Genomic DNA, 9,966 nt, shown 5'->3' with positions numbered 1-9,966 from the left:
CATGATTCCAGAATTTAATTGGGAAAGTTAATACAGAACTAGGAAGAGACAATCACATCCCAAACACCAAAGGGAAAATAGGAGCACCATAAATGCCATGAACAAACCAAGACTCCATTACTAGGATATTCAAGTGTGATGGAAGAGAAGAATCTCCAATGTCATGAAGGAGGCAGGAAGAAGTGGCATCTAACTCAGCCACATCAGCGCAAGAATGCAATCAGTGGGTGTTTAAATATATGTGTGTGCGTTGACATTAATCTTGATATTCCGGGTGTTGAGGTGGCAACGAGCAGGAAGGATTTTGTTTCCAGGTGCTGCACCGGCATGCTGTTATTTACATCCAGAGACTCATTAGCAATTTCTAACATGCTCAGCACTTGAACTGATAGCAAGAGGAGCATGACTGGTCACAGCAGCAGGGGGAGCACCCACAGGGGGAGCAGCAATGAACGATGCAGCAGCAGCAGCAGGGGGAGCAGCCGCACCAGGAACATTAGATCCCCCTGCGGCAGGAGCAGGGACAGCAGCCACAGCGGGCACAGCAGGTAACCCTGCGGCAGCAGCAGGGGGAACGGCCACACTTGGAACAGCAGGTAACCCTGTCACAGCAGCAGGGGAAACGGCCACACGTGGGACACCAACCACTCTTCTGGCAGCGACAGGGGGAGCAGCCACACTTGGAACAGCAGGAAGACTGACATTCCCCATTGGCCATTTTGAGGTAGTGAAGCTGAAGGAAGCAAATTATTAGTTATTGTAATCGAACCACCCAATATTCACAACCATGCATTGTTCAAAATGCCCCACAACACCATACCAAACTGCATAAAAATGTGTATTTTAGGATACAGTGTATTCCAAAATGGGCAGATTGGGATAAAATAGATCGTTAAACGTATTGTTTGATGAAATTAATATTTAAACATATTTTCTTCTTCTTCTTTTAAAGCAAGCCTTGCACTCCAGTGCAGGATGCCATTTGTAGGGTTGAGTGTGGCTCCATCTCTCTGGATATTTGGAACTGTCTGGATTTCTCAGGACCACCCATGATCCTTGGTGATCCCATTAAAGCTCCAGAAGGGGGTGGGGGGAAATCACAAATTGCTGCATGAATGTGGAGAAGTGAATTTGAGAATGGAAAAATGAGAAACTGAGACAACCAAAATACCATCCCTATTCCTAACCATTGGCCATGCTGGTTTCTTGTATTGTTGTACACTTTGCAGATGGCCACTTCAGGAACTGAAATGACGGATTAGATGAACATTTGTTCTGATCCCGCAGGAGGTCTTATATGCTCTGTATAGAGCAGTGATGGGGAGCCTGTGGCCCTCCAGAAGTTGCTAGATTACAACTCCATCATCACTGCGACCACTGAGCATGTTGGCTGAGGCTGATGGGAAGTGTGTCCAGCAACATCCGGAGGGCCACAGGCTCCCCATCCCAGACCTGTGTGCCAATTAGAGAATGTATTAGGAAAACATTTTTTGGGGGGGGAATTGAGTATTTCCATGACATCTGAAGGACATTTGGGAATGGATTTGGTTCTAAATTTATGGCCCAAGGTTCCATCCCCAGCATCTCCAGGTAGGGCTGGGAGTGACCCCTGTCTCCAACCCAGGAGAGCCGCTGCTAGTCAAAGTAGACATGACGAAGGTAGATCGACCAATGGTCTGGCTTTGTTCAAAGCAGCCTCTGATGCCCCTGCTTAAATCAGCCCATTATTCAGAACCATGAGGACTGGGGTCTTCCTTGGTATCTAGGGGAATTACACTATGAGATAGTGGGGAAGGTCACAGGTACAATCTGTGTTAGAGCTTGGAGAGACCCTTGAGTCTATGATCCTGGACAGCTGCTGCCAGTCAGTGGCGACAATACTGAGGCAGACAGCAAGTGGTCTGAATCAGTTCAAGGCAGCTTTGCATCATTCTACATTCTAAAAGGAATAAAACCCTATGAAGCCACAGAAAGGAGAACCTGAGGGATCTCGTTCTGCAAGTAGTTCCAGTAGTTCCAACCACTAACTGCAGTGGCAGGACTGGGTTTCTGGAAGAGCTCTCGTGCTACCTAAATTCCCATTTCCCAGCAGTTCCGTGTAACTTACCTTGTGCAGCAGTCAGAACTTGTGCGCTCGGTGGAGATGCAAGTCAATGAGTGAAGAGCTAAGAGACACAGGGCCTTTTTATAGAGCTCCAAGCACCCTCCCCTGGGAAACGAGGAACCACAAATGAACGGACACATTTTTCATTGCCTACCAAAGCACATGTCTATGTGCTGCACCATCCATCTCTCCATCCCATGTTTCTTGTCTTCATACATAGCTTCCAGTGGGAAACAATTTTCCTTAGATATTCAATTAGTGGCATTTGATGCTCATCACACTGCAATTCCTACATTACACATATCTCCCGGATGGCACTTGGAAAGGATGGTTTTATGAAAATGATCATCACAAAGAATGGAAATGACCTTCTCATTGGGATCCTTGTGGCTGAACATCTCAATAGTTGCTCAACAGAACATGATTGCTGATTAGTTGGTTGTTCCACTTCAGATAGCGGTGATTCCTTTTAATCTAACTGTAATTAGCAATTAGCAGCATTTTAATATGGCAGTAGGAATGAGATCAATAGATGAGATCAACACCTCAGAAGGCCTCTTCTCCCATTTTGTGGTTTCCCTCCTCCTGTGTAATACCACGCTTACGCAGGTGTTTACATGTTTAGGGCATCATCTGAGGGTTGTGTTATGTCAGATGTCACCAAAATGAGAATGTGACCTACCTTTGGGATCCGGCACAACATCTTTGCATCTTCCCTCTGCATCCGAATGGAGGGTAAGTCAAATTATTATTATTATTAGATTTATATCCCACCCTTTCTCCCAGTAGGAACCCACACAACAAAGACGTGGGATTGTATCCAACTAAGTTCTCCTTAGAGTAGACACACTGAAATGAATGAAAAGCTCATTGTGTCCATTAATTTCATTGGGTCTACTCTGAGTAGGAGTCACCTTGGATACAAACGATAACTTGGACACTATTGTAGAGTAACATGGACAACTCTTTGGTTATGTGAGCAACACAACCAAGAACTTACTGCAGGTTTATGAGGCCAACCCTTTGGTGATGTTGTCAGAACCCTTCCCTGACGCTATTTTATTTATTTATTATTTGATTTATATCCCGCCTTTCCTCCCAGCAGGAGCCCTATTGTAGGGTCATATTGGTCACATGGTCAGCACAGAATCCAGAACCTACAGTAGGTTGATGTGGCCAATACCTAGAGCCAGCTGGTCAGATCCAGCTTCAGAATGAGACCTGGATTTGAGTGGGATAACAGAGTGGGATGGAGCAGCTCATTCACTGAGAAGTTCAAAAGTGAAGACTTGTAGCTAGCAAGAGAGAGAAACAGGGAGGAAATGACAAGGAGACCAGGAAGCAGCGGTGGCTGGTGGCTCCATGCCAATGGGGCAGTGGAATCTGCTCTGGGTTTGAGTCCCTGAAAGTTTGGCCTATAACCTCAAGCAGATTCCGCCATCCCACTGACATGGAGCCATCATCCAGCACTGCTAAGAAAGAGAAATGTATGGCAGTAGTGGTGTAACGGTCTCTGCAGGCCAGCCAAGGGATGGGTGGTGGCGAATCTATCCCAGTTATCACCAATGGTAGTGGAGAGAGGGGTCTTAGGGTGCCATGATTCAGGAACAGCTGGGTAAGACCAGCCATGCCTGGAGTGGCTGCAACATAGGGGCAGAGTGGTGGTAAGGAGATGCAGACAAGAGCCTGGCTGAGATGACACACCACAGAAGACAACTGGGAGCGAAGGTGAGGTGGCCAAGAAAGGGTTTGCTGGCTCAATGGTGATGTGTAGAGAGGGCTCCCAAGTTTTTATGAACTTAGCGCACATGCTAACTCTCACTGTACCCACTGGCTCAGGTCAAAAGGCTTTATAGTCCAGGAAGTCCAGGAAGTATGACGTACTATAGCACTGTTCTTACATCTGCTAGGTACAGGTTCATAGTCTGGGAGTACTGGATCCTAGATTGTCACTCCAGTGGCTTCTGTGGCTAGGAGGGCTTATTCACAGCTTAGGCTGATTCACCAGCTACGACTGCCCCTGGACCAGAATAGCCTGGCTTCAATTGTCCATGCTCAGGGGACTTCCTCTATAGACTGCGGTAACACACTGTATGTGGGGCTGCCTGTCCTGCCCGACTCAAAGAACTCAGACTCACACACAATTGTAGTGTTTCTTTGATTGTCGTCAGAGAAAGTTTCACTTCAGTGCGCTCCACGAAGCTACCTACACCTTACTCAGAATTCAGCATCCCTCTCTAGTTAACTAGGTACAACTTGGTGGCATTAAGTCGTTGACTCAGCAAGTAACCCTTCCCCCTCACCCACCTTAAGTAGGGCTGGGTGGGCTTCCTGCTTGCGTGTATCCCGAGTCACTGTTGGAGGAGTGTGTGTAAGAGCATGAATGTTGGGTTTATTGAATGTTTTGCTGCCCACCTCCTGCACTGGGGTGAAGGTGGGCCCTCGGTTTCTGTCCTGTTCTCTCCCGCTAGGGGGGGAGAGCTCTCCGGCAGCGGCATGGGTGCTGGCAGAGACACCTCGCCAGGCGTAGGGGTGAGTGGCTGCTCTGGTGGCCTCTCCAGGGAGGGTTTCTGGTGCTGCTGAAGGTGACCCATCAACATCCAGGGCAGTGGCAGCTTCAACATCAGTCCCTTTGCTGGGTCCTTCTTTGAGTGGAATGTCCCAGTCCAAGTGTTCCTTCCCCCCCCACATTTCCAGAAGCAGGGTATCTCCATGCTGTACAACCAAAGCTTGATCAGTCTTGTAGCATCTTGAAGACCGACTGAGCATAGCACTAATGTTTCTGGGTCATAGCAGGCAGTGGGCAGCCTTCCAGCATGACAAATTTATTTATTTGTTAGTTCAATTCTATCTCACCTTTCAGACAATGAATGCAAGGTGACATACAAACATGGTTCTTCTCCATATTTTATCCCTACAACAACCCTGTGAGGTAGGCTGGGATGAAAGTAGAAAAGATCAGGAAATGGAAAGATCTGTCAATTTCGGTTCTCTCAGTTTCTCAGTTTTCCGATCTCAAATTCAGTTATCCACATTTCTACAGCAATTTGCAATTATTTAAAGAAATCCTCAGAATTCTACAGTGGTTTAGTGCATAGTTCTCCTAACAAAAACATTTTTTGTAGGGAGTTCTGACTAATGTGCTCATTTTTGTGAGCTATTTTTCATCATATAATACATTTCTGAAGGTCATATATTCATCTGTATGGGCTCCTACTGAGAAAAAGGGCAGGATAAACAATTTGTATGCACAATCTCCCCTAATACATGCATTTTTGTAAACATTGGTTGGTTGGCAAACTGCACTGCAAAATTAAGATAAGTGCGAATTTTGAAGGATGGCCATCTTTCGGTTCTCATATTATTTCGGAAGGTGCTTGAAACGCAGACTGAATCAAAATTATCACCCATCCTTGGCTGAGAGACAGTGAATGGCCCAATGTCACTCAGTGAGCTTCATCTGTGAAGGTTACTTTTTTTAGTAGAACCTGCAGATTAAGAATGGAAGGATCTGTTAATTTTGATTCTCTTCTTAAATTTGGTTCTGGTATTTTGAAACAGAGGAGAATCTTGAGGGTCACACAGGAAGGCCTTGAGGACTGCAATTGTACACCCGCATCTAAGGTCGTCCACGCTGGCTACATACAATTCTCTAACAGGAGCATTGAGGCTATATATACATATATTGTATATTGATATATATCAAACTATCTATATGGCTAAAACCTTTAAAATAGACTAGGGACACCCAAATCCATTCCCCTTGTTTTCTCTACCTCACTGGGATGCTGTGAAGACAAAATTAGGGAACATGTACACCATCATGATATTATTAGAGATATAAATCATCCTAAAACCAAGGGAGACACCTCGGAGGGAGGCACCAAGAGTTTGAACCTGGTTGCATCTGTACTGTCTCTAAGGGCATGATTTGAAATAGCCACAAGTCACCTTTCCTTGAATGTGGAAAACTCACAGATCTTTGGTAAGAACATAAGATGAACCTGCTGAATTAGACCCATGGCCCACAGTAGCTAGCCAGATGCCTCTTAGAAGAACGCAAGTGGTGAGCATTGCTGTAACTCCACCTCCTGAGGTTTCAGCAACTGCTATTCAGAAGCATACTGCCTCCAACACTGAAGGGACAACACAGCCATCAGAATTAGTAGCCACTGATATCTTTATCCTTCATAAATTTGTTTAAATTATTAGAGAGATAAATCATCCTAAAGCCAAGGGAGGCACCTCGGAGGGAGGCACCAAGAGTTTGAACCTGGTTGCATCTGTACTGTCTCTAAGGGCATGATTTGAAATAGCCACAAGTCACCTTTCCTTGAATGTGGAAAACTCACAGATCTTTGGTAAGAACGTAAGATGAACCTGCTGAATTAGACCCATGGCCCACAGTAGCTAGCCAGATGCCTCTTAGAAGCTGCAACTCCACCTCCTGAGGTTTCAGCAACTGCTATTCAGAAGCATACTGCCTCCAACACCGAAGGGACAACACAGCCATCAGAATTAGTAGCCACTGATATCTTTATCCTCCATGAATTAGTCTAATCCTTTTTTGAATAAGAATGTAAGAAGCTGCCTTGTACCGAGTCAAACCACTGGTCCATCTAGCTCAGTATGGTTGACTGTGATGGGCAGCTGCTCTCCAGGGTTTCAGTATGGAGACATTCACTTGCGTATTGAACATTGCCAGGGTTTGAACATGGGACCTTCTGTATGCAAAGCAAATGCTCTGCCAGTGAGCTATGGCCTTTTCCCCCAAGGAAAGAGATACAAGACCCACAGAATGAACCAACAATACAAGGCACGGCTATGATTCCAGAATTTAATTGGGAGAGTTAATACAGAACTAGGAAGAGACAATCACATCCTAAACACTGAAGGGAAAATAGGAGCACCATAAATGCCACGAAAAAGCCAAGACTCCTTCACTGGGATTTTCAGGTAGGGTGGAAGAGAAGAATCTTCAATTTCATGAAGGAGGCAGGAAGAAGTGGCATCTAAGTCAGCAATATCAGCACAATAAATATGTGTGTGTGTGTTGACATTAATCTCAATATTCCGGGTGTTGAGGTGGCAACCAGCATGAAGGATTTTGTTTCCGGGTACTGGACTAGCATACTGTTATTTGCATCCAGATCCTCATTAGCAATTTCTAATATGTTCAGCGCTTGTACTGCTGGGAAGAGGAGCATGACTGGGAACAGTAGGTGACCCTGCGGCAGCAGCAGGGGGAGCAGCCACAGCGGGAACAGCAGGTGGTCCTGCGGCAGCAGCAGGGGGAGCAGCCACAGCGGGAACAGCAGGTGGTCCTGCGGCAGCAGCAGGGGGAGCAGCCACAGCGGGAACAGCAGGCCCTCCTGTGGCAGCAGCAGGGCGAGCAGCCACACCGGGAGCAGCGGTGGCTTCCACAACAGGACATTTTGATGTAGTGAAGCTGAAGGAAGCAAATCATTAGTTATTGTAATTGAACCACACAATATTCACATCCATGCATTGTTCAAAATGCTCCACAACACCATACCAAATTGCATAAAAATGTATATGTCAGGGTAAAATGTGTTCTGAAATGGGCAGATCGGGATAAAATAGATACTTAAACATATTTTGTGATGAGATTAATATTTAAATACATCTTAGTAATTTTTTTAAAGCGAGCCTTGCACCCCCAGCGCAGGAAGCTATTTGTAGGCCTGAGTGTGGCCTCAGCTCTCTAGACATCTGGATTTCTCAGGACCAGCCATAATCCAGGGTGCCCCCATGAGAGCTCCAGAACGGGGTGGGGGAAAATCACCAATTGCTGCGTGAATGTGGAGAACTGAATTTGAGAATGGAAAAAAGAGAAACTGAGACAACCAAAATTCCATTCCAATTCCTAACCATTGGTCATGCTGGTTTCTTGTGTCGTTGTAGTCTTTGCAGACAGTCATTCCTCAAACTGAGATGCTGGATTAGATAAACTTTTGGTCTGATCCCACAGGAGATCTTTTATGTTCTATATAAAGCAGCAATGGGGAGCCTGTGGCCTTATACATTTTGCAAGATTACAACTCTCATCATCATCCCTGACCACACAGCATGTTGGCTGAGGCTGATGGGAAGTGGCACTGAGCAACATCCGGAGAGCCACAGGTTCCCCATGTCAGCCCTGAGTGCCAATTAGACATATCTGGTATTGTTGTTATGTGCTTTCAAGTCAACTACGACCTATGGAGACCCTATTAATCAGAGATCTCCAACAGCATCTGTCGTGAACCACCCTGTTCAGATCTTGTAAATTCATGTCTGTGGCTTCCTGTATAGGATCAATCCATCTCTTGTTTGGCCTTCCTCTTTTTCTATTCCCTTCTAGGATGCACACCTTAATGTGGTGAGGGGGTTTGAGAGTGTTGAAGAAGCTGAGAGCAATGCTGTCAGGAGCCTAGACCAAGAGGCTAGACTCCTAGCAGGGACACCCAAGGCGGAATGGTCAAAGCTGAGACACCAGACTAAGATGCATCCAAACTCAGAGGAAGGCAATGGTAAGCCATCTCTGAATACCTCTTATCACAAAAACCCTATGAACAGAATATCCAAATCTGGTGTTAGGAAAACATAAAGAAAAAATATTTGAGTATTCTCGTAACATCGGAAGAACATTTGGGGAGGGATTTGGTTGTAAATCCAGTGTGGTATAGTGGTTAAGGTGTTGGACTATGACCTGGGAGACCAGGGTTTGAATCCCCACATAGCCATGAAGCTCACTGGGTGACCTTGGGCCAGTCAGTGCCTCTCAGCCTCATGAAAACCCTATTTAGAGGGTTGCCATAAGTCGGAATCGACTTGAAGGCAGTACATTTACATTTTACATTTTGGTTGTAAATATAGGGCTGCAAATTCCTTGGATGCCCGTGCTTAAATCAGCCCATTATTCAGAACCGTGAGGACTGGGATCTTACTTTCTATTTAGTGCTATGTCCATATCTCAGAGGTAGAGCAGCTACTTTGCATTGGGGAGGTCACAGGTACAATCCCTGTTAGAGCTGGGAGAGACCCCTGAGTCTATGATCCTGGACAGCTGCTGCGAGAGAGTGTCAACAATACTGAGGCAGACACCAAGTGGTCTGAATCAGTTCAAGGCAGCTTTGTATGTTCCTAAAAGGAGTAAAACACTATCAAGCCATAAAAAAGGAGAACCTGACGGATCTCGTTCTGCAAGTAGTTCCAGTATTTCCAACCACTTACTGCAGTGGCAGGACTGGGTTTCTGGAAGAGCTAAATTCCCATTTCCCAGCAGTTCCATTTAACTTACCTTGTGCAGCAGTCAGAACTTGTAAGCACGATGGAGATGCAAGTCAGTGAGTGAAGAGTTCAGAGAGACAGGGCCTTTTTATAGAGCTCCAAGCACCCTCCCCTGGGAAATGAGGAACCACAAATGAACAGACATATTCTTCATTGCCTGCCAAAGCACATGTCTATGTGCTGCCCCATCCATCTCTCCATCCCATGTCTCTTGCCTTTATTCACACTGGGAGGTGATTTCCTAAGGTATGTAATTAGTGGCATTTGATGCTCATCAGACTGTGATTGTGACACCACACACATATCCCGCATGGCACTTGGAAAGGATGGTTTTATGAATATGAACATCACAGAGAATGGAGCTGACCTTCTCACTGGGATCCATGTGGCTGAATATCAGCATAGTTGCTCAACAGCACATGATTCCTTTTTAGTTGGTTGTTCCATCTCAGATAGCGGTCATTCCTTTTAATCTAATGCTTGTAATTAGCATGAGCAGCATTTGTACATGGCAATAGGAATGAGACCAATAGATGAGATCAACACCTCAAAAGCCTTAGGATGTCTTT

The 9,966-nt window shown here is 45.7% G+C and overlaps 2 long non-coding RNA genes across 2 annotated transcripts; both read right to left on the bottom strand.

Moving 5' to 3' along the window:
• LOC133374722 (uncharacterized) lies at window positions 1-2,270 on the bottom strand. The gene is made up of 2 exons (XR_009759948.1): window positions 2,108-2,270; window positions 1-733 (listed from the first exon to the last, which is right to left on the bottom strand). It is a non-coding gene; the product is annotated as an uncharacterized LOC133374722 (long non-coding RNA).
• A 4,657-nt stretch (window positions 2,271-6,927) lies between these two features.
• LOC133374765 (uncharacterized) lies at window positions 6,928-9,590 on the bottom strand. The gene is made up of 2 exons (XR_009759968.1): window positions 9,408-9,590; window positions 6,928-7,553 (listed from the first exon to the last, which is right to left on the bottom strand). It is a non-coding gene; the product is annotated as an uncharacterized LOC133374765 (long non-coding RNA).
• Window positions 9,591-9,966: the final 376 nt, after the last annotated feature.

This window comes from Rhineura floridana, chromosome 22, assembly GCF_030035675.1.
Source record: "Rhineura floridana isolate rRhiFlo1 chromosome 22, rRhiFlo1.hap2, whole genome shotgun sequence".
NCBI lineage: Eukaryota > Metazoa > Chordata > Lepidosauria > Squamata > Rhineuridae > Rhineura > Rhineura floridana.
This window is presented reverse-complemented; position numbering and strand designations above follow the sequence as displayed.